At 36.4% G+C, this 25,802-nt stretch overlaps 1 long non-coding RNA gene across 1 annotated transcript; it reads right to left on the bottom strand.

The window, feature by feature from the left end:
• Positions 1 to 11,239: 11,239 nt before the first annotated feature.
• On the bottom strand, positions 11,240 to 11,653 carry LOC149818455 (uncharacterized). Its single transcript, XR_016427250.1, has 3 exons — positions 11,584 to 11,653; positions 11,443 to 11,491; positions 11,240 to 11,335 (listed from the first exon to the last, which is right to left on the bottom strand). It is a non-coding gene; the product is annotated as an uncharacterized LOC149818455 (long non-coding RNA).
• Positions 11,654 to 25,802: the final 14,149 nt, after the last annotated feature.

The raw sequence follows: 25,802 nt of genomic DNA, 5'->3' as shown, positions 1-25,802 counted from the left end.
ACACCTTAATCACTAAGAAGCCACTGTCCTTCATTGATTCCATAGAGAGGATCTCACCAGTTGGCTTTGCAGGTGGAGATCAATGATAATCACGCACTTTATTTAATCGATCAATTGTGGGAATCGATTTCCATGTCGGATATTTAGCAGAAGCAAGGGAGCTCACATAGCACATCTCTTATGGCCCAAATTAACGCTAGTTCATCCTGATCGGATCAGTCATTCATCCCCATCCTCAAACTCCACCCTAGAGACTTGGGTCTCCTTCGCTCAATCAGAGAGGGAAGATGGGATCAGGCAAAGAGGGGAGGGACAAATATGGCAAGACCCATAGAAACCTTGGGGATACATGAAATCTTGACACGATGTCCAACGTTTATCGATGAATCAGAGAGATTAATGAAAGATAAGCTAGATGAACAAGAGGTTAAATCATGAAGTTAAACCAAATATAGAAATTATGGAGAAGATAAAAGGGAAAATAATTTTTCTCTGAGATATTGCTCTGCATCCTATGGTTCATTGGTAGCCAGGCACTCAATACCTGGATATACCTCATCCGAAATGCAAATAGCTGAATATCACTTAGGGAAATTCATGAGAAAACCTCAACCACGAGAGAGAGTATACGCAAAATGAGATTATAAAGAAAGTGCGACAGAAACAGCATCAAACGCACGCAGCTAATTGCGATTTACAGGAAGGGAAAGAAGAAAAAAAAATTTGAAGAGGATATGTTGGAACATGGAGTTCCATTTACTGTTGCATCGGGTGAGCTGATCCTGCTATACGCAGATCAGTCTCATCATTTGCTTTGTGAAAGAAAATACGAAAAAGTAAGAAAAGAAGATAAAGAGATGGAGAGAGGAACAAAAAGGGAAAAATTTACAGAGGATCAGGGGAAAATGAGGGTGGTGGCTTACCTGGAGCCTTGTGAATCCCGATCGACCTTTCGCCACTCAAAAGGGGGGAGAAACCAGGAAAATGTGAAGGGGCAGAAGGAGGAAGGCCAGAGGAAGTGAAGATGGATCGTAATCGGAGAAGGTGAGAGGGTGATAACGGGTGGTGAAGGAGGAAATGGGGAGGTGAAGAAGCGGTCTTGCTGAAGAAGGGAAATGGGGAGGTGATAACGGATGCCCCCATGGGGTTTTCTGCGTCCCCTTTTAACGAGGAAAAGAAGATTCGGGAAAAAGGGTTGGTTAAAGATCGATGGAGGGAAGAAAGGGGGGTTGTGCGATGGAGGGTTTTCAGAGAGGTTTTGGATGAGAGCCGAAGATGGGGATGAAGAGAGGAGGCTGAGGGTGAGGCGGCACTGTCCTCGCCATCTCCTTCCTTACGAAAGGTAAAAAGAAAACCCTAAAAAAAAAACTATTTGCAAAAGGGGCCCCCTTGTTATTTCAAAAATTTACAAAGAGGGGGCTCTTTTTCTAAAGGTTTTTGTAAAATGGTTCAAGGTGAGTTTTTCGGCAAAATCTTCAAAAACCACTTACTTTCCTTATAGTTTTTTCCTAATTTTTTGGTTTTTTGCATGATTTTCCCATTTTTTTGTATTTTTGGAACAAAAATCTAAATTTTTACACGAAAACAAAGATTAAACACTAATTTTTTTGTATTTTTCTGAGAAATATTTACAAAAGTATCTTTCTGAGAATTTCAGACCATTTCGGGAAATTTCTTCAGAAGACTGGGTTTGGACCCGAGTTTTGAGAAAATGTTCGAGTTTTTGAAGCTCGAATTGAGAAATACACGTGATGGATTCAAACGGATGTCGGATGGACTGTCCGAGTTATTTAAAAACTATTTTTGGTATTTTCTGTAATTTTAATTTAGAATTTGGACAATGAGATTCAGATTCAGATCTGGACAATGGATCCAGATCCAAAATCAATTTAAACATATGAAATGAGTTTAATTTTAGTAAAACTAGAGAAATGAACTGGAATTTAGATTTGAAATGACCCGTTTGCTCAGAAAATGAATTTAGGAGCAAGAAAGGAATATTTAAAAGATTTTGAAAAATTTGAGGTGTTCACAGGAGATTAAGCGAATTTTAGAAAAGACAGTTCGCCCGGACCGTAAGGATTGGTCCCAGCGCTTAGATGATGCACTCTGGGCATACAGAACTGCATTCAAGACTCCCATTGGCATGTCCCCATATCGCCTTGTATTCGGGAAAGCATGCCATCTTCCTGTCGAGCTAGAGTATAGAGCGTATTGGGCTATCAAGAAATTGAATTTTGACCTCACCCAGGCTGGCAAAGAGAGAGCACTGCAACTCTCTGAATTAGAGGAACTCAGGAATGATGCGTATGAGAATGCCAAATTATACAAAGCTCGCACGAAAGCATTTCATGATAAGCATATTGTCAGGAAAGTGTTTGAGCCAGATCAGAAAGTGTGGTTATACAATTCTCGTTTGCATTTATTCCTAGGAAAGTTAATATCGAGATGGACAGGTCCTTACATTGTGAAAGAAGTATTTCCCCATGGAGCAGTGACATTATTCGATCCTATGACCCAAGGTACATTCAAGGTGAATGGGCAAAGATTGAAGCCCTTTATTTCAGATTCCTTGCAGGATGGTGAGTGTGAGATAGTGCATCTCACAAAGGCATGAGGATTCGACCAGAGGGATGTATCATATGTACATTAGTTTGTTTTTCATTTCAGTACTTTCTTTATTCAGTATTTTATCTTAATTATGCTGACATTTGTTTTTGATCTATGCAGGATGAATCTAACATTTAGTGTATCAGTTGCCAGGTACAGAGCAGAGCTTTCAAAGAATTCAAAGATCAGATGAAATTCAAATTCAGAAGCTCAGAGCAGATCAGGTTGTATCTATCCTTTCTCCCATATTCTTATTGTCTTTTAGGATGCATGGGTATTGTATTGTTATATTTTGTATGCCACTAGGGACAGTGTCATTCAAGCATGGGGGGGTGGTTTAGATGCATGCACACAAAAATTTCAAATTTTTTTTTTATGACTGGTAATTAAAGTAGGCAGTTGAGAACAAGTTGTAGCATATATGATTGTTTTTGGCATAATCTAACAGTTTATAAATTTTTAAGCCCCATAAATTTTTTTTTTCTAAACTGAGTCAAATAGAGTAGTTATTTATGAGAAAATTCAAAAAAAAGATAGTATTTGATTGTTAGAAAATTTTGAATCACTTTAGTATAAGTATGCACAGTATGTTTTGTGAAAGAAATAAGCAATGGAAAGATGTTTTTTTTTTTTGAAAAATGAGTTTAAAAGAATAGAGCTACGTTTAGTTGTTGATTTCTTCGTGAATCCTAGTAGTGGAACTCAGACACGAGTTGAAGTGTTTGAGTCTCTTAATGAAAAGGATAACGAAGGAGATCATCCCCTTGTCTAGTTGATATCTGTGGCCTTTGTAGTTCGAGTAAGTAGAATCTGAAGGGTGTTTTACACCTAGTGCCCCAAAGCCAGCTGGTTTGGGAGCCACCGGTTCGAAAGCTTGTTACATGGACTGCATAGAAAGCCTAAGAGATAGAGACATTGCACAAGACGAGAGGAAAACTATACGTAAATTATTAGAATAGAAGGTCTAGTGACTCGAGCAATTAAGTCTGAGGGATACTTTGTATCTAGTGCCCTAAGGTCGGCCGACTTGGGAGTCACTGACCCAAAGCTCGCTACACGGGTCACGAAAACTGACTATTCGAAATAGTGCTCATATGAGAAGAATGCTCAAGAGAACAAAAGTTGAAAAAAGAGTGAAAATGAAAGAAAAAGAATGTGCTGAATGAGAAAATTTTCATTGCTTAGGCATATATGTGTATTACTGTGCAGAAAATATACAAGTGAGAATAAATGAGTAAAACATGAGAATACTTGACTTTCTGAGAAAAATCATAAACTGGCTACAATATTAGAAAAGTGAAGGAAAAGAATTTTTACTGTGGTGGCATGAGATTTTTAAACTTGTTTTGAGAATGTCAATTACATGAAATATTTGTTCCAACTGCATTCTTAAGAGCCTAATATTTTTGAAAAATCATCCTCGCATTTCATTGATGTTTGTGGGTAGCATCTCTGCAAACCCTCACGAGACCTTACTCGTCCACTAGTGTAAGCTAGCGGTTAAAAGGGCTTGTTGCATATGCTAAATGCAACCATGATTTCTACGAAAGTGAGTTAGTATTATGCATTCATGCTTAGCATTTCTTGTCTTTGTTGCATAGCACAATTAGGGTTTGTTAAGGGACTAACAAACATTCAAGCATGGGGGTATTTGATGATGCATGAAATGCGCATCATGTTAATAAGTTTTTCATGCATTTTGTATCAAGTTTAAGGTTTTAAACCCATGTTTAGATGTATTTTGATAGTAAGGGGTTATGGTTCGAATTTCAGAAAAATCAAAGTTAAAATGAGAGAGTTATGGCTATTTCAGTGTTTGGGCACGGATTTTGAGGTGGATCAGATCCATATCCGACCCAATTAGGTTATTTGGACTTTGGATCAACCCTTAGAAAGCCCAAAACCCAATCCACATGCCTATCCAGATCCATTACAAATAGTTTTGCAGAAAACCCCCCAGAAAGATGCGCATAGAAAATATTTTTTTATAACAGTGTTTCTGAAAATTATCAAAAGTATAAATAGTTTTTTCCAGCAAACCCTAGGCGTCTTTGGCTTTGTTTGGACGCCCCCTACAGTGATTCTACTCCAGCAGCTCCTTCCTCTCCATCCTCCCACGTTTTGGCCATTGAAGACCGGTCTATACTTGGGTTCCAAGCATATTTCGATCCCCCTTGTGTTTTCTCTCAATTTCTTTCTTTCTCATTGCTGTATTTTCACCATTTTTCTGTACTTTTGCAGGTGTAGCAGAGGTGGATACGATTAACCTTGTGTGGGAGTGCAAAACACACCAACAAGGTGAGTCGGCCCTACCTCCATCCGGCTTTCTACACCCTCCGATCGAGAATCGGCGCATAATCCATCTTCGGTGGATCTCCAACGTGTAGCAGCTGCAAAGGTGCTGTTTTTTGGTGAAGTCCAGCATTCTCGAACTGTTTGGGACGTCCAACTCCAGCCACGGTCCGCTCTTCTTCATCCTTCCGGTCGTCGGATCTTCCAAGAGGTAGGTCTTCTTCTTCCTTCTCTTCTAGCTAAAACCGAATTGTGTGTTGGTTTTCTTTTATTATTTCTGTGTGTTTCTTTTATTTTTTTTTTGTTTCAACCTTAGAATAGTATCCGTGCATAGACCAGCATGTTAGATCTAGGTTTGTTTCATTGTTTGCATGTTCGAGTATCGATTTCCATCATTTTTCAAGAAAAACGTGTAAATCGGCTAGAGGTTCTTCTAGCCGATTTGGGTTGTCTTATCCAATGTGTGTGTTTGTGTTATTTCTACAGAAAAAGCCTTCAAAAAGATTAGTTTGAGTTATTTTGGGTGTTGGGGGCTTGAATAAAGGCGTTTTTCATTAAAAATCCATAAATCGGCTAGATCCATTCTAGCCGATTTTGATTTATTTTCAATTTTTGCCTTAGTTTGGATTTTAGCAGCCACGCTAATAGACCCTTTATAGATCCGATTCCAGTGAGTTCTTGCAGATCTATTGAGGGTTGAGTCATTGCTTGATTTGGGTGTCTTTGATTTTTAAAGATTTTTTTATTCAAATTGTGAAAATCGGCTAGAATCTCATCTAGCCGATTTCTTTTATTTTGTTTGCTCGTGGTGTGCGTGTAATCTTCTACTTCATACTGCATGTCTGCATATTCTATTGATTTTACAGTGTTGCAAAGTGTGTTGTGGTAGAGTTAGCATTTTAGGACTGTTCTAGATAATCGTTTTTATCATTTTGTGTTTTTGTGTTTTAGATCTATTGAGAAAATTCCAAAAATCGAGTTTTAGTTCTTGATGTTTTTTTTTTTTTTTTATGAATTCCAGCATAGTGTTGTTCATGTTTGCATTTGTTTAATTAGGAGTTCTTTTTATTAGATTTTTATTTAGTTTTATCAAAATTGTTTGGTGTTTAGCTTAATCGTTTTCTTTTAGCTTGTATTTTTTTAGTCTTCTTCTTCCCCAAGGAGGGGCGGCAGCCATTAGAGCTCAATTCGAGCTCTAGGCTGTTTTTGGTAATTCTTAATTGCAATTAGGTAGGTTTAATTAGGTTGTCTAGGTTCAATGTATTAGGGTTTATTGCTTTAGCCGTTTTTAGGATTGCATTTAGGTAAGTTTTGGAATTAGGTTAGCATTTACTCCTAGGAAGTCGATTTTCTATTTAAGTCATTTTATTCCCTAGGTAGCTTTAATTGCATTAGTTTAGGAAGTAGCACCATTAGAAGTTGGCGATTTTTGAGAAGGAGGGTAATTAAAGTAATTGCATTTAAAAAAAGTTTTTGGAAAGAGTAGTTTCTCCAAAAATCGTGTGGAGCATTCAAAAGAGCATTAAATTTGGAATGTGCATTAAAGAAAGGAGTTACTCATTGGCTTTGGAAAGTGTTTTTGAAATTTAATTAAACCTCCAATCTAGGCTCCACGATTTCCATAAAGAATTAAAAGCAATTTAATTCCATCTTGAAAAGCAAAAATCGTGGCTTTCTAGATTGGACTTTTCGTTTTCCAAAGAGAGTCTTAAAATATAATTAAGGAGTGTAACTCCCTCATTCAGTGGGGCGATTTTTGGAGAATCCAAATCATTTCCAAGTTGAGCATTGATAATTATTACTTTATTTTCCTAACCTCCTTCATTAAAATCGGTAACTTTGAATTAATTGTAGGATAATTAAAGGGTTACTACTTTAGTCGACCCAATTAAGTGAGTCAAACCCTAGTCTAAACCCCTTTGAGTCTAGTCAAAACCGAGCCTACCTAACCTAGTCAAAGCCTAGACCAAACCTAGGTCGAGTCAACCCTAGCCCTAGTCAAACCCAAATCAAACCCAAGCTTAGGTCAACCAAGACCAAGACCTAACCCTAGTCAAGACTTAGTCAAACCTAACCTAAGTTTAGGTTAACCGAGTCTACCTAACCTAATCCAAGTCAAGCCTAGTCGAGTCAACCTTATCCCGAGCCTATCTCACCTAACCTAACCCAAACCGAACCCATCTAAACCAAACCAACCTTAGTTGACTAAGTCAACCCTCAACCGAGTCCAACCTAGTCTTAGTAACCTAACCAAGTCAAAACCTAACCCTAGTCGAGTCCTAGTCCAACCCATGGTGAGTCAAGACCGAACCTAGTTTGAGTCAACCTTAGCTAAGTCAAAACCGATTCCACCCAAGCCAACCCGAACTTAGTCAAGTCAAAACCGAGCCTAATTGAGTCAACCGAGTGAACCCTAACCCTAGCCCTTGTTCTTTAGTGGGTTTGATGTCATTTAGATGTTATTTATTTTGATTTTAGGTTGATTAGTTTAAGTTATTTGATTTAGTATAGTGTAGAAGTGTGTGCGTAAATTGTGTTTGGTTTGTGTGGGTGATTTGTGAATTTGTGCTTAGTTGACTCGTAGTTATTTAGTATTTAACATATTCAATTAGAATTGCATTTCATTGAGTAGCTTAGTTGCATTTGCATCGTTAGTTAACGTATTTTTAGTCATAATTTGCTTATCGTATTTTGTTCGTCATGCATTTAGCGTAATTGTAATATTCATCTGCATATACACTGTTATTCAGTGTCATTTAGATTACATTAGGTTTAATTTGCATTTTATAGTGTTTAAATAAATTCATAAAGTGAATAGTGCACTCAAAGAAAAACCCGATTTTTGCCCTGTCGCACAAGCGTTATTTTCTGTGTAAAAATTTCGTGTTTTCCAAAAATTATTTTTCTGTTCACTTTAGTGGCGTGTTATCTGACTGCAGACCAAATTTCAGCTCTTTCGGAGTTGATTTGGTCTGATTTTTAAGCGTTTTGCGAAAACCGCTTTTTCTGGATTTTAAATTACAGGACTTTCGATATCCTGATTTTTCTCAGATATCTTTTTTTCATTCTGTAAAAACTGTCAGATTGTTTAATCTGTCAGTTGCAGAACAAAAGAAATTTCGGAAAAATCGGACCTCATTTGCCCTGTCAAACAGTGGTTTTTCGATAACTTATCAGAAAGCTATTTTGCACTAGTTAGGGGCAGTTTCATAATTTCCTTAGTTTCGGCACTTTAGACCTGTTTTCAGTAATTTCTGCATTTTAGGAGCTGCATAATCATCATACAGCATTAGTATAATTAATTTAGTTAATTTTAAGAATTAGTTTAGTATTTTATTTAATTATTGTCTGATAAGTAGCATTTGTTTTATTATTTTCGTAAAATTAGAATTAGTTTTAGTTATTGTTTGCATTGTTGGATTAGAATACTAACTTTGTATTTCTCTGTATTTTTAGGTTGAAAAGCATATTTAGTTTCCAAGGTTATTGTCCAAGTGCGAAGAGTGAATAATTGGTGAAAAGACGGAAATACCCTTGGTGTGGAGCAGAGGACTTAGTGCTGTTTCATTTTCAATTTAGTGATTAATTGTAGTTGTATTAACTTTATAATTGTTGATTGACATTTGTAATTAATAAATTAAATTTCCTAGAAATATCTTGATTAATTTCTGTTCCCTGAGCATTCGACCCGTACTTACCACTTTGTGGAAAGTCGGATACTTGTTTTTAAAAATATCATTTCAAAATATCAACCAGGTTTGTTTTTTGTGCAATATAATCATAAATTGAAACGAAGGTATGAGGAGAGAATGAAAGAAAGGAGATCTCGACCCCATTGTCTTAAGAGAAGTCAATGATAATCTTTGAAAATGACACATCACTTACATGAGATCTTGTTGATAAGGCATCCAGAGCGTTAAGGCATAGGGTGGGGGTAAAAATACGTGTAACTAATGTCCTAAGAAAGAAAATGTTTGACAAAGGAAAGAAGGTGGTGAGGGTGGAAGAAGAAGAGGAATAAGCTAACTCTGCAAATAAAACTGAAGAAGAAGAGCAATATATCAATGAAGATGATGATAGACTTTCAAGTTCATTTAAGGATTAAATTTAAGTTGTTATTATAAACTTATTGGTTTTTTTTTACTATTTTATACTTAAATACAGTTAAAGTTAATTATGTTATGTGTGTAGATTTGTTAAATGTCTGTATGCTTATATTTTTATTTGGTGATTAATTGGTTATGTTTTGATGTTTTGCATTGGTTATAAGTTGCATGGTTTATTTATTCCATTGTTCTTTGTTTCATTTTTTAACATGGTTATCAGTTACATTATTTTACATCTTTGTAGTGATTAGATTTATTAATTCGTGTTCTAGTAAGTCGATGGAGGGTAGAGGTCTTGGAGGATGCCTCTCAAAGAAACCTGCATTGAAATATTGTACACTATTGACTTAGAGATGCCAAAGAAATAGTGAAGTGTAATTTTTGTGATTTTATAATGCATGAAGGATTGTATAGATTTAAATATCATGTTGTGGGACATATTAACTCCACTGTGAAATTATGTAAACATAGCATTCCTTCTGATATTTGTGTTGAGCTTCTTACTAGTCTTAAAAAAGATGATGAGAGAAAGGCACAAGTACCTGCAACATTTGTGGGACAGAAATTGTATGAAGATGATCTGCCATCATCATCTCAAGCCACTAAAAGATGCAATAAATGAAGGAAATCGTTGAAATGAAGTTTGATACTGAAGAATGAAGATGACTTTTATATATAGACATATGTTTCAGAATTCTATGTTTAGTTAAATGTATTGTGTTGTTAAATGTTTTGTGTTGGACAATGTATTGAGCAAGTTATTTAATATAATTATCTTATAGTGTTTGACGACATATTTTGTTTTGTCTATTGCTTATTGTTGTTTGATTTTATGTTGTATACATATTTGTTATTAATTTTAGTAGTTTGTTTACATATTTGTATATTTTTTTTTTGTTTTTTTATTTGGGGTACTGCCTAGACTGCCTAGGCTCCGCCTAGCGCCTATGACAACTAAGAACAAAACCACCTAAATTCACTGCAAAGTTATCAAAAAATGATGAGAAGAACGTTAAAATTGGGTGATCTAATCAATGGATTGGTCCAACCAGACACTTGCCACTTTATACTAATCTGACTCAACTTGACTCTAAAATTGATTCCCACTGGTATGGATAATCTATGGAATCAATCAGGATTGGTTAGTTGGACCCAATCTGGCCTGATTTGAGCACACCAATCTGGAATAGACACACACCAGAAAAAAAAACAAAAGAAAAAGGGTGAAGGAAAAAAGAACAGAGAAGAGTAGGCTTGATAACATGACTACCAACATGACATACAACCTAAGAAGACAACCATTTATGGCATCAGAATTTTTTAATATCAATAGGAGTCCTACCAATGATAAAATGATAATAGAATGTCGAAAGCCAGTACAATGATGGCCATGTGGAAACTGGAAAGTGATGGACGTCTTACTTTTTCTTCATTGCTTGCAGCTTGAAGCTCCAAACTATGCTTTTCCAGAAACTCACCAAAATTTGGGTCCTGGTGAAACAATGAAGCAAACATTACCTTATTAATATTTCAAGCATCCAGAAATAATGTCGTACTGAAAGAAGTATGAAGAGTTGTCTATATCACAAAAGATGCACTTGTTTTCTTTTTATGAGCAAACACAAAAGCAAAAATAAAAAACAAAAAGCACTTCTATTGCTTTAAATATGCTCTTCATACTTAAGAATACAACATTTCAAGGGTCATAACATGAAAATCTTTCTGAGCATTAGCCAGGGCAGTAAACTGAAAATATTCAGTTGAGATCTAGGTCTTAGTGAATCTGACCTATCCGGATCTAGCTTAATCAAATTTAGAGTTGGATGGAAAAGGCAATATTGAACTTGTACTCGGTTAGCTAATCAGATATATTTTATAAGGAATTGGGTTGGATTACCCTTGGATCCAGATTCAAATGAAAATCTGAAAACTGCATCCGAATCTGATTATTAATCAGATTCATTTGCTATACCGATTCAACTAATCAGATTTGTACTTTTCAAATACCTGACTCAAACGTGATCGATTGACATCCCTAGCATTAGTTCATTTTGGGTAAAACTAAGTGCATTACAATGATGAATGTGAGCCATCAATTTTTTTGTCTTCAAAATAGGAGAGAAATTTTTTAAAACAAACCCTACATGTTTATATTAGTTAGACATACCATCATGTTGAGCTTCATATCTATGGTCATTTCAAGGTCTTAATTAAGTACAAGGTCGTTCTTACCTTTTTCTTCAGCCGATCTAACTTACTTTTCTGCTTCACGAGTTCCACCTGAATTGTCTTGTTCTGCTCAGATAGAGCAGTATGGTAGCTTTCATCTACAGCAACAGCAATTATATTGAAAAATATCCTCTTGCGATTTTACTAAAACAAAAATTTAGGATATTTCAAACACCAAATTTCACTGTTGTAATTATGTTCCAACCTGAATTATCATCACTTCCATCTTTAACAAGATAAGAACCATTCAAATCCTGAAACCAATATCAGAATTCAGAACTCTTTCATAAATAAATAAGGAATTAGAAAAAGATGAGGCCGGATTTTTAGAAGAGCGTGACATTACCTCAGAAAGAAGACCATCACTTTCCGAATCTGAATCTATAACTGAATCATTGTCAACATCATTACCAAAAGTATCTGCAAAAATGTCGTCGAGCACCTGATTTACAATACCTTCAGGATATCTGACAACAATGATGAGCATAACTATATATGAACATAAACACTTGCATTTCAAGTTAAATCGTTAATTAATTGCCTCACCTTAAAACAACTATACAAAATGGAACAAATGTATGCGCACAGATAATTCCATAATACATTGAAAGATATTACGCCCATAATCTAGCTAGAATCTCAGTAAAAAAAATTCGCTACTTTCTGGAAACTGAAAAAGCATCACTACCTCCTGAATAATCATGTCATATAAACTTGCAATATATGACTCAGACTATTTGGAAAACTCAATTGCATTTAACAATTAACCAATGGAAACAATGAAGCTCCTGAATAACATACATGAATGAGGAAAGAACTTAGTAAATTGTGAAATGCTTGACAATTAATCAGTGGGCAAAAGTGAAATTGTGTGATGCTCTCCAAAGTCGAGCATCGGTATCTTTACGATCAAGAATAATACCCACTCCACTAGAATCAACACAAAATTTCAACTGATACACTAGAAATTATTCTAAAAAGAATATCGGCATCGATTATGTCATTTAATCAACACCTAGGAAGAAGAAAATGGTTTGAATTACTCATGCAAGCAGGAATTATGTTAACAATGACCTCCTAAGGCTCCTAAGAAGCGCACCCCCAGAATCATTTTATCATTGAACATAATAGACCTTGTGAAAATTTTTAAAAAGGGAAGATAAGGGCAAATTGGCAACACATATTAGTCTTGTACTAGATTCTCTATGCTGATCCTAGTATGCTCTAAAATGCATAATAGCAGCATAGCACTAAATATTTACTCTTACAAGAACATCTCTTCTGGAAACATTGAGCTGTAATAGAGACTCACAAATTTTTGTGTATGCATGTGTGCACATGTATGTGTGTGGGTTTTAACAAGAATATATGTTGACATCAATCCTATTGCAACAGTCCCTAACAAGGCCCAAGCAATCATTTTTCTCAAGTAATAAAGAAAATAAGCACAAAAAACAGCATATAGGAATTAAGTGCATAGGATTAATTTAAGACCTCAAAAATAAAAAACAATGTCATCCTATTTTGTGCTGTCTAACTAGGGATTGGCTCTGGGAGGATTAGGCGAACACAAGTAGGGTAGGCAGTACCAGTTGACTAGGTAACCACGTATCACTTTTGACAACATAGTTTGCAACTAAACAAAAGTTAGCAGCTATCAATGGTGATTACAAGTATGTAAGGATAAAACTCAAGTAATGCAGTTGTTTTTCATAAAAACATAAAATTGAATTTTGCAGTAAAAGAAGACTAAGGCAATGGAAGAAGGTATAAGCACAGTCACAAATATCATGATATTTTAAAAAAATATTATGATATCTTTTCATCAGTTCTAACATTTAAAATATCACGATATTTTTCAAAATGTTGTGATAATTTAAAATTAAAATATCATAATTTATGTTTCATAAATGATTTTAAAAAACTTTGGCTGATAATCCTATTTTATCATTCACATCTCTCTCAATCTTTTTCTCCTAACTAATTAATGGCAATAAATACTGAATGTAACTTAATCCTAAGCAAGAAAGTATTTATTTCGGCCTCTGGACTCTCCCATCTTTCATTTCTTTTTCATTTTTAAAACAATGGATGAGACATATTTATTGCTTTTGGCATTTGAGTAATTTTTTTACATATTTTTAACTTCAGTTTATAAATTTTTAAAAAATTATTCATTTTGCCAAGATTTTTTCAATAAAAGTGTGGGAGAACACAGATTATCAATATATGCCATTTACCATTTAATGGCAGATTTTATTTTGAAAATATAAACAGAAGGTAATAAATTAATATACCCAAGTTACACAATAGCACAGAGAAAACACAAGAATACAACCGCTACACGACAAAAATGAACAAGAAGCCACAGACAACAGAAGCAAAAGAATAAATGTTATAAAAGTTTTAGTTTGTCTCCTTTCAAAGAGGAGCTCAAGACAGTTTTCAAATGTATATAAAATGAGGCTAATTGGATGCTATTGACAACAAACAGAAAAAGCAGCCAACTAGAATCCATCATAAATAGACAGATATATTACATATAAAATGCAGTGGCTGCACCATAGTTGGCAAACCCAGAGAGCTGACTCGAGAATCGCCCGAGTCAACCCGAATCGGATCCCAACTGGGTCACCGATTCAGGACCACCTATCCGCATGCCACTTATGTGTCTTTTGTCATGCATTTCATGGTTTTAGTGCATAATGCTTATAAAAGGATAATTTTTACAAAGAATCATCTATTTTTAAATCATAATATCAACAATTATGTATAGTTGAATACTTATATAGCTTAGTCATTGATGTCATGTACTAAATTTAGTGATTATACAGTTTGGAGTTTGATTTTTTCCATATCTTAACACTAAAAAAATCATGTCCTAACTCGTCCAAATTACCGAGTCAACATGCTGACTCACAAGTCAAGGGTCAGGCAATCCGGATCCAAGTCACGAGTTTGTCAACTATCGGCTGCACAAGAAAAGGCAAATTTCACAGGTGCCACTTTGATTCTTGGCAAACTTCAATCTTACATCATGTATTAAGCAGTAGAAGTGTACAGTTTTATCCTAATATAAAGAAAAGTAACTGCAAAGGTGGAACCAAACAAGAAAAACACAGAAAAACAATCTTACAAGGGATGAAAATTTTGATGGGAATTAACATTCAATATTGGCATGTCTAACAATTTAAAGCAAGTTGATGTCAGAAAAATAATCTAAAGCAAGTGATAGCAAAGAAAATAAATAGTGGCATTTTCTTACTCTTCTACAGGTTGTGCATCTGAGGAGATTGGATGGTTCACATATACAACACCTTTATCTCCTGCAATAACAGAACCAACCATAGAGCTTAAATGTGGTGGCCTAATCAATGCTTGCAAATAAACAAAAAGTCTAGTTAAAAACTATACAAACTTGGAAACATTTTGTTACACAATCCACTCAGTGAACAAAAGCGCAAACACAAACCAAGCAGGGCAACTTAGATGTAGAGATAAGTTCTTAATAAACGATGTCTTATGAAGCAACTGCCTATGAACACTACAAAAAGAAGGCAATAGCGCAGGCAGTTAGATTAGCAAAAATATTGTTGGCCTCATGCAACATGACACTTGCGGAATTATCAATGTTTAAACATCTAATGAACTACTAAAGACGTTATATGTAAGCTCATTCAATGTATGGTATCAATCCTCAAGGCACTCTCTGCTTGGCTTCCCATTGAGGGCCTGAGCCAATCATGAAGACTGAAAAGGAGGTAGAAAGATTACATCAGGGGGGGCATGAAAAAGACACATAAACCTTAATCAAGTTGCTGCTAATCTTTAACTTCAAGCAACCATAACCCGTGGGCTAAAAGGATATCAATGAGGTGTGATATCATCCAGAAACGGATTTTGTCCAGAATACCTAAAGAGCAGAGACAATGGAGTCACTTTGAGGCAGACTATACTTGTTTATGTCATACACTGTTATCATTGCCCACATTGATCAATTGGCCAAAAAACTTAACCATTCTTTAGATGGTTTAATATCCAAATGGCCTTTAGATTGCTCCCACTTGAAAATCGCAAACTTCAAAGCATTCAAATTTACAATGCAAAATTAAACACTGGTTTTATGCATAGTAACAAATATCAGCAATATTTTGAAAAGATCATGAGTGGTTTGGACCAGAGTTGCTAGTCGAGGAAGCGATTCGAGAAGCAAAAGCGAGAAGCGAGGCATTTTCAAAATTTTAGGAAGCGGGAAAAGCAGGACGACTTAGAAGCGAATCAGGAATCGTCTTGGAAGAAAACTAGGAAGCAAACCGAAAGCGACCTAGGAAGTGAGGGGGAAGCAAAAAAAAAGAAAAATAAAAACACAAAAAAATGAAAAAAAAAGGGAAAACGAGCTTCCCCTAAATTGGGAAGCGTGCTTCCCACTCCCTAAATTTTTTTGGCACTTCCCAGCACGTTTCAGAAGCGCCATGTTTCACGCTTACAAAACACGCTTCCCCATGCCCTATGGCACTTCTGATAACTCTGGTTTGGACATACAAGCATGAATTTTTCAATTTTGAAATTTCAATACATTGTGAACCGTAAAATTTGAAACCCTTAAAGGATCTACCTGTATAATTGATCGAACGATCTAAAACTTGCTTTTGACTGAACAAACCATATGGATCATATCCATAGGGCTTGGTCCACAAAAAAATCAATTAATCCAATAAAGGCATTTTTTAAAAAATTTATGTCTTTCTTTATGTTTTTATATATTTTTATAGTCTTAATTGGTTTTAACTTTTATCATAGTTATAAATATTGGCAATATTTTGTAAACATGGCAGCATTTACAAAATCTGCTATACTATAAAAAGTCACAATATTTCCAATAATGGTCTTATCATGATATCAACATAATAAATCATTTTTAAATTTTTTATATATATTGCCCATATTTCTAACTTTTTACACATGCTAATATTTCCTAGAGTTTTTCCAAAAAATAAAAAATTTAATTTATCATGACATTTTTCCTCACCAAGAGTTTCCTGGTACCAAGTTTTTTTATGTTGGCTTTATCCTATGTCACATGGGTGCGGGTGCGGCACTTTTAAAAAACTTGAGTGCGGGGGTGCGGCAAAATATATATATATATATATATATTTTGTGCAGGGAAGGGGTCGAGGCCCCTCCCTGCGCCCTCTTTGTGCAGGGGAGGGGTCGAGCGGATGAGTTGTGGAGCTTGATTCAGAGTTTTTGCCCTTGCAGAAAGGGAGTGGGGCGGGGGCTCCCCCCGGCCAATTTTTTTTTAATAAAAAAATTTGACACATTTTTTTATTTAATAAAAAAATTGGACACAAATCACCCTGGGTGCGGTCAACACACCCAGGGTCGGGTTGACCGCACCCGGTGCCGCACCCACGTCGAGTCGCGTCGACGCGAGTGCGGCACCCTGCTAGCCGAATCCCTGTGACATAGGCTTTATCCTATTGGTCCAAGGATAAACACCTATGTTTTTACACGCTCCCAGCAAAGCTCAAGGATCTGAAGTTTCTTTGCTTCAAGATGGAAGAGGGAAATGTTCCACTATTTTATCTGAAATTGTTGGCAAATATTCAAACTAGTAACATTTGTTACTTTCAGTCTGCCGTCCAAAATTTAATGAAGCTTTTAACTGCCAGACCTGAGCTACTTGTAAGCAGCTTGACCCACCATATCCCAACAAGCTCAGAGCTTTGCAATAGAAAATTTCTTGTGTTAAACCTATTCAACCATATTAAAGATCCTAATCAAATTTTCTTTCATTAGAAAAGGTAATTACTGATTCAAAAACCTCATAAGATTTCTCCGGTTGATCATGGAATACATGCAGTGAGAAAAGTACTAGATATTGAATAATCAAATGGGTGACTTAGTTCTCTTATTTGGAAGGCAAAATTAAATTGAGTGTGTGATTCACCAAAGCTAGTCATGGTTATCTTGTATATCAGTAGTTTTAACATCCATGATGAGAGATGAGAGAAAGTATCCTGAATAAAAACCAAAAGAGCAAATTCATTCAACCTTGAATAGCTTAAAGAAGACATGAAGGGGGGATTTTGGATTTATGAGCCTTACTAAAAGCCCTTCTTGTCCTGAAAGAATTCCTGAAAGCATTCTGTTTCCGCTTTTTCTTGAGCACATATTGAAGATTCTTACGAGCAAATTTCCGTTCTTTCTTCCCAAGTTTACCCATTTCCTGGCAAAACAAATGAGAACAATACATCATAACATCAAGAAGACTCAAAACCAGAGCCAAATCTAATGAAGAACCAAATCTAATGCATTGTAATAACACATCCATGCACTTACAGAAATGAACAAATTAAAAAAGAAAAAAAAACTAAAGCAACTATTGATTCTTAGAAAAACTACTGATGCAATATTTTTATTGAGTGAATAGCAAGAAGCAAATATTAACTTTCAGAAAAAATGATGTAATATATTTAACAAGTGAAGCAAGAAACAAAGCATACAGGTCAAAACTGCAAAGGGTCCCTAGTGCACCTGAGAACTCAAACACGAAATGCTTGAGATTCCATGACAAAACGCTTGTAATGCATAAAGAAAATGAAGATTCATTCAATAAAAGACAAGATCTATCTCCTTGAATTCACAACCAGATAAGATATTCTTTTTCAATTTTTCTTGGGTGCAACTTTACCTACATAAGAAACAACCTTCCCATAACTACTCTATCAGTGTTCGACATGTGGAATTGAAAGCTAATTCCAAGGAATCAAGAATTTTTCAGGCAAAATTTTCATTATAAATGGAACACATAATCTACAAAATATGAGGTGCAGACATTCTTAGGCATTATTTAAGAGCAGCACTATTCTCTTTTTTGGCATACATCCCTACAATGAATTCAAAAAAAAAGTTCCAATTGGATCTATTTTGCTTTCAATTGCACAAACAAACTGGTGACCTTAAGGGCATGTTTGGATGCAAAATTCATAAATTCACTTTTCTGGATTTTTAAATATTCTGGAAAAATAGTGTTTGAATGCATTTCATATATATATATATATATATATATATATATATATATATATATATATATATATATATATATAGAGAGAGAGAGAGAGAGAGAGATGGGAACATGCTAAATGGGCACAATGCTAAATGAAACATGCAATTGGATTTCCATTGTTTTTTTTCAAAATTCCAACCCCATAGATGTGTTCAGCATGATTGATTTACTAGAAATCCTAATTTGGATCAAGCATTTTGGATGGAAAAAAATGGTATTTGGAGGCTCGAAAATTTATGAAAAATTATAGGCTATTGATTTTTGAAACCTTATAAAAACCTATTCATGCATCAGAGTCAAATGCTCTAAGAAGTGATTCCTATAAAAACAAGCATATAGATCACATCAGTACAGTCAAAATTTCGAAAAGCACCAAAAATCTAAGAGCATGTTTCATTTAGCACTGTGTCCATTTAGTAGGTTCCCATCTCTCTCTCTCTCTCTCTCTCTCTCTCTCTATATATATATATATATATATATATATATATATATATATATATATATATATATATATATATATATATATATATATATATATATATATATATATCATAGATTTAAAAATTTTCACAGTTAGATTGTCCCATTTATTAAATCTGACTGATTTCGAATCTTAATGCATAATCAAGAGTCCAAATTTACCTTCAGCCTTATGATTTTATCAATGTTGTGAATAGTGTTGAGGCGTAAGACCCACTCATGAAGCGAGGCATAAGATTCACAAAAAATATTAAAAATTTGACCAAATAAAAAAACAAAATAAAGCATCATTTATGTACTATTAATATATAATTAGATATTAAGTGGACAATCTAAACTAAATTATAAAACTAATTCAAAGAAATGACTACAATGCAATAATTTAACTGATCCAACAAAGAAGATGTGATTATTTAACCAAGGAACAAGACCAAAAATCACAATAACTAGCAAGAACCACTCTACATATTTGTATAAAGGACAACATAATGCTATACACCACACATAGTTATACTTAGCAAACACAATTATATAATACAAATAGCATGCAGCTAATAAATAAGCAACAAATCAATGAATTACTAAATCAATATATAATTAATTAATTAATTAACAAGAACAAAGTAATTTTCTGATTAACAGGCCCGATTGTTCAAGAAGAACAGAGGAAGGGAAGAAGAAAAACGAGGAGGAAAGAAGGGGGAGAAGAAGAAAAGGAAGTAGGAGGGAAGAAGAAAAAGAATATCAGAAGAACAATAAGAAGGGGAAGAAAAACAGAAGAAGAAGAAGTTGGGCAGAGGAAGAAGGAGAAGAACGGAAGAAGAAAACAGAGAGACCTAAACAATCGAGCCTCCCTTGTTTTTTTAACCTGAGGAGAAGAAGATCTGCAGAAGGAAGGAGAAGAAGATCAGCATAGGAAGAATAAGAAGGAGGAGGAGAAGAAAAGAAGAAGAAGAAGAAGAAGAAGAAGAAGAAGAGACGAAGGAGAGAGAGGGGTATGTACCGAATGGACCCTCCTTCTTCTTCTTCCTTTCGACAGAGGTGAGAGAGAGACCTCCGGCTTCCTCCTTCCTTTCGGCAGAGAGAGAGAGAGGGCCTTCTTCCTCTTCTTCTTGAAAGAACACGAGAGGGTTCTTCTTCTTCCTTTCGGCAAAGGCGAGAGAGCCCTAAACAATCGGGCCTCTCTCTTCTTTCAAAAATCGAAAGCCTATTGCCTCACAGGCACTTGCGCTTCATTAACGCGCCTCAAGGCAAAAGCGCACCTTTTACGCTATCCATCAAAAACTTCAAATTAGTCTACCTGAAAGCTGAACACGTTCCATTCGACTAGTGATCCTAAAACAATGACTAAGAGAATAAGCACTCTCCCAAATAACCATACCAACAATGATTCAGACATAGAACATTATATAAGATGATCACAACAAAATTACTTTTCCCACAGAATAACCATATAAACATCGATCAATTGACACCATCTTCACCGAAACAATGATGTAAACCATGTTGTGAAAAGCGATGTGGCGTAGAGAAGGGTTCCACTAAAATATGAAGAGAGGAGTAAAAACACATTTTTAAAAACTTAAAAAAAAATATATCTAAAAACACAAATAAATAAAAGAAATAATAATGAGAAATAAAAAAACTCAAATAAATACCAAAAGATATGAGAATAATATGTAAAAACAACATTAATGCAACACCTTGATCTTTGTAAGTATCTAACAAATAAACTATCTATTTAAGGTTATGTCCACGAACGTGGATACAATATGGGCATGAGGCATGCATACATGGTTTTTATGAAAATTAGGACAGGACGTCTTCTCTTGAAAGCTTAATTTATAAAAACACAATACGCAACAAATTTTTATACATAAACATAATTACTACGAGATTCGATTAATCAAGGAATATACAACTAAAGTTTAAAACCAAATAATTAAGTAAAACTCAAAGAAGAAGAGGAAGGAGAAGAAGAAGAACGAAGAGAAGAAGAAGATGGAGAACGAAAGAAGAAGAAGAGACAAAGAAGAGAGAGAGTACCTGGGTGGGGGGACAGCCTCCTCTTCCTTCTTTCGGCAGAAAGACAGAGAGAGAGAAAGAGATTTTGGTGGGGATTCGTAGGGAAACGCGATGCTAGGGTTTAGGGTTCTTTTTATCACAGTTCACAGATCGTTGTTCATAGGGTGCGAACCAGTGTTGTTAAAATTGGTTTCTCAAGAAAAAAACTCTTAATGAAATCGAATCTGATTGAATCCGTACTTTTCACCACTGGATGACACATGTTATTAAAATATTTAAAATGTTAAAAATCTATTAAGAATACTAAAATAGAGTTTGAAATGATAGGTAAATCGGCCTCTTTGAATTGAATTGACTGAGAACGGATTCCATATGAATCAGGCCGAATCTGACATTGGTGCAAACGGGTAGAACTGGGCTTAGATCTTTTAGGATCCGAATCTGAATCCAAATTTAAACAGTAGATTCAAATTCAAATTCAAATTCAGATACGATGAGGTAAAGTTGAATCCAAATCCAAAATACATGTGGTGATACTAGATCCCGAAAGACAGAACAAAAAGAAGTTATTTATATGCAAGACATAATCTGGTCAGATTTTGCATTGGATCAATTTGAGATCCGAATGCAAAAGTAAATTGATTGAAAATATCAGAATCCCATTATGAATGTACATTTGAATCTTACTTAAAGGGTCCATATATGGAGAAAACATGTCTGACTCATATCGTATATTTAACCCTATCCGATCTTCAACCCTAAATTATTTTGATCTTTATTCAAACATACACCACTAAGATCTGATGTTATGGTGGAGATCTGATTCATGTCTATACTTAGGTAAGAACTACAACTGGTTTGCATACATAGACATGGCCAAACCCATCATGTTGGATCCTGGTTTTGGATCAAGTGTTGCTATAGGGTCTTATTATAAAACATGATTATATAGCTTTATGAGTTTCATTTAACCAAAAATTGGTTATGTAGGGGGGATTACTGAAATTTATGGGGGCACTATCTCTAATTAGTGGTGAATTAAATTTAATCTTATGGAACACCTATAAATGAAGACCATGGTTATGGCAGCTCATATGATAGAGCATTTTGTGCTCAGTAAGAGGATTGTGGAGAGCCCCACGGTTAGAGATTGACTTAAATAGCTCAATTGAGAGAACATGTGTTACTACAAGAAAACAGGTTATTAGCGACGGAAATTAGCGATAGAATTATTTCGTCGCTAGTTAGCGACGGTTTACCGAGCGAAACACATCCGTCGCTATAATCGCTGAAATTTACGAAAATAGTGATGAACTATATCCCGTCGCAAAATCCGTCGCTAATTAGCAGTGGATTTTGCGACGGAATATTTGGTCGTAACGGACGCAGCGTTTGGCGACGGTGTTTGCGATAGACAATTTATCGTCGCGACGGACTTGGCGACGGAATATATTCTGTCACCATTTACTTGTTTTTTATTTACGGCGGCTTAGTGACGGAATTACTTCGTCGCTAATCCGTCGCTAAGTGTCGCATAACCCTATCCCAGCCCTCTTTTCCTTTTCTTCTTTTGCTGTTGTCGCTCCCGCCAGCCGTTCGTCGTTCCTGGTGCACCGTCCCCCGCCAGACGTCGTTTGCCGATCGTTGTTTGTCGATCGCCGCCGCCCGAAGATAGGTTCGCCAGCCATCCCCGTCGTTCATCGTTTCCGGCAGGGGGTTTAACCCCTGCATTTCTAGCAGGGGTTAAACCCCCTGCCTTTCCGGCATGGGGGGTCGACCCCTTGCCGGAACGGCAGGGGGTTTAACCCCCTGCCGTGTCGGAAATGCGGGGGTTTAACCCCTGCGTTTCCGGCATGGGGGGTCGACCCCCTGCCGGAAAGGCAGGGGGTTTAACCCCCTGCCGTGCCGGAAATGCAGGGGTTTAACCCCCTGCATTTTCAGCAGGGGGTCGACCCCCTGCCTTTACGGCAAACGCAGGGGGTTTAACCCCTGCGTTTCCGGCATGGGGGGTCGACCCCCTGCCTTTCTGGCAGGGGGTTAACCCCATGCCGGAACAGGCAGAGGGTTAACCCCTTGCGTTTCCGGCAGGGGGTCGACCCCCCCTGCCTTTCCGGCAGGGGGTTAACCCCATGCCGGAACAGGCAGGGGATTAACCCCTTGCGTTTCTGGCAGGGGGTCGACCCCCCCTGCCTTTCCGGCAGGTCGACCCTGGCAGGGGGTTTAACTCCTGCTGGAAACGCAGGGGTTAAACCCCCTGCCTTTTCGGCTAAGGGTCGACCCCCACTGCCGGAAACGCAGGGGGTCGACCCCCCCTGCCGGAAAGGCAGGGGGTTAAACCCCCTGCCGGAAACGACGAACGGCGGGGACGGCTGGCGAACCTGTCTTCGGGCGGCGGCGATCGACAAACAACGATCGGCAAACGACGTCTGGCAGGGGACGGCGAACCAGGAACGACGAACGACTGGCGGGATCTACAGCAGCAAAAGAAGAAAAGGAAAAGAGGGCTGGGATAGGGTTATGCGACACTTAGCGACGGAGTAATTTCGTCGCTAAGCCGTCGTAAATCAAAAACAAGTAAATGGCGACGGAATATATTCCGTCGCCAAGTCCGTCGCTACGTCGCGACGATAAATTGTCTGTCGCAAACACCGTCGCCAAATGCTGCGTCCGTTACGACCAAATATTCCGTCGCAAAATCCACCGCTAATTAGCAACGAATTTTGCGACAGGATATAGTTCATCACTATTTTCGTAAATTTAAGCGATTATAGCGACGGATGTGTTTCGCTCGGTAAACCGTCGCTAACTAGCGACGAAATAATTTTGTCTCTAATTTTCGTCGCTAATAACCTATTTTCTTGTAGTGACACATGTTCTCGCAATTGAGCTATTTAAGTCAATCTCTAACTCTGGGGCTCTCCACAATCCTCTTACTGAGCATAAAATGCTCTATCATATGAGCTGCCATAACCATGGTCTTCATTTATAGGTGTTCCATAAGATTAAATTTAATTCACCACTAATTAGAGATAGTGCCCCCATAAATTCCAGTAATCCCCCCTACATAACCAATTTTTGGTTACATGAAACTCATAAAGCTATATAATCATGTTTTATAATAAGACCCTATAGCAACACTTGATCCAAAACCAGGATCCAACATGATGGGTTTGGCCATGTCTATGTATGCAAACCAGTTGTAGTTCTTACCTAAGTATAGACATGAATCAGATCTCCACCATAACATGAGATCTTAGTGGTGTATGTTTGAATAAAGATCAAAATAATTTAGGGTTGAAGATCGGATAGGGTCAAATATACGATATGAGTCAGACATGTTTTCTCCATATATGGATCCTTTAAGTAAGATTCAAATGTACATTCATAATGGGATTCTGATATTTTCAATCAGTTTACTTTTGCATTCGGATCTCAAATTGATCCAATTCAAAATCTGACCAGATTACGTCTTGCATATAAATAACTTCTTTTTGTTCTATGTTTCGGGATCTAGTATCACCACATGTATTTTGGATTTGGATTCAACTTTACCTCATCGTATCTGAATTTGAATTTGAATCTACTGTTTAAATTTGGATTCAGATTCGGATCCTAAAAGATCTAAGCCCAGTTCTACCCGTTTGCACCAATGTCAGATTCGGCCTGATTCATATGGAATCCGTTCTCAGTCAATTCAAAGAGGCCGATTTACCTATCATTTCAAACTCTGTTTTAGTATTCTTAATAGATTTTTAACATTTTAAATATTTTAATAACACGTGTCATCCAGTGGTTAAAAGTACGGATTCAATCCGATTTGATTTCATTAAGAGTTTTTTTCTTGAGAAACCGATTTTAACAACACTGGTTCGCACCCTATGAACAACGATCTGTGAACTGTGATAAAAAGAACCCTAAACCCCAGCATTGCGTTTCCCTACGAATCCCCGCCAAAATCTCTTTCTCTCTCTCTGTCTTTCTGCCGAAAGAAGAAGGGAGAGGAGGCTGTCCCCCCACCCAGGTACTCTCTCTCTTCTTTGTCTCTTCTTCTTCTTCCGTTCTCCATCTTCTTCTTCTCTTTGTTCTTCTTCTCCTCCTTCCTCTTCTTCTTTGAGTTTTACTTAATTATTTGGTTTTAAACTTTAGTTGTATATTCCTTGATTAATCGAATCTCGTAGTAATTATGTTTATGTATAAAAATTTGTTGCGTATTGTGTTTTTATAAATTAAGCTTTCAAGAGAAGACGTCCTGTCCTAATTTTCATAAAAAACATGTATGCATGCCTCATGCCCATATTGTATCCACGTTCGTGGACATAACCTTAAATAGATAGTTTATTTGTTAGATACTTACAAAGATCAAGGTGCTGCATTAATGTTGTTTTTACATATTATTCTCATATCTTTCGGTATTTATTTGAGTTTTTTTATTTCTCATTGTTATTTCTTTTATTTATTTGTGTTTTTAGATATATTTTTTTTTTAAGTTTTTAAAAATGTGTTTTTAAGGCTTGTGCTTTACTCCTCTCTTCATATTTTAGTGGAACCCTTCTCTATGCCCCGTCGCTTTTCACAACATGGTTTACATCATTGTTTCGGTGAAGATGGTGTCAATTGATCGATGTTTATATGGTTATTCTGTGGGAAAAGTAATTTTGTTGTGATCATCTTATATAGTGTTCTATGTCTGAATCATTGTTGGTATGGTTATTTGGGAGAGTGCTTATTCTCTTAGTCATTGTTTTAGGATCACTAGTCGAATGGAACGTGTTCAGCTTTCAGGTAGACTAATTTGAAGTTTTTGATGGATAGCGTAAAAGGTGCGCTTTTGCCTTGAGGCGCGTTAATGAAGCGCAAGTGCCTGTGAGGCAATAGGCTCTCGATTTTTGAAAGAAGAGAGAGGCCCGATTGTTTAGGGCTCTCTCGCCTCTGCCGAAAGGAAGAAGAAGAACCCTCTCGTGTTCTTTCAGGAAGAAGAGGAAGAAGGCCCT

The sequence above is a fragment of the Nuphar pumila genome, chromosome 13 (assembly GCF_984573655.1).
Source record: "Nuphar pumila chromosome 13, dmNupPumi1.hap1.1, whole genome shotgun sequence".
Taxonomy (NCBI): domain Eukaryota; kingdom Viridiplantae; phylum Streptophyta; class Magnoliopsida; order Nymphaeales; family Nymphaeaceae; genus Nuphar; species Nuphar pumila.
This window is presented reverse-complemented; position numbering and strand designations above follow the sequence as displayed.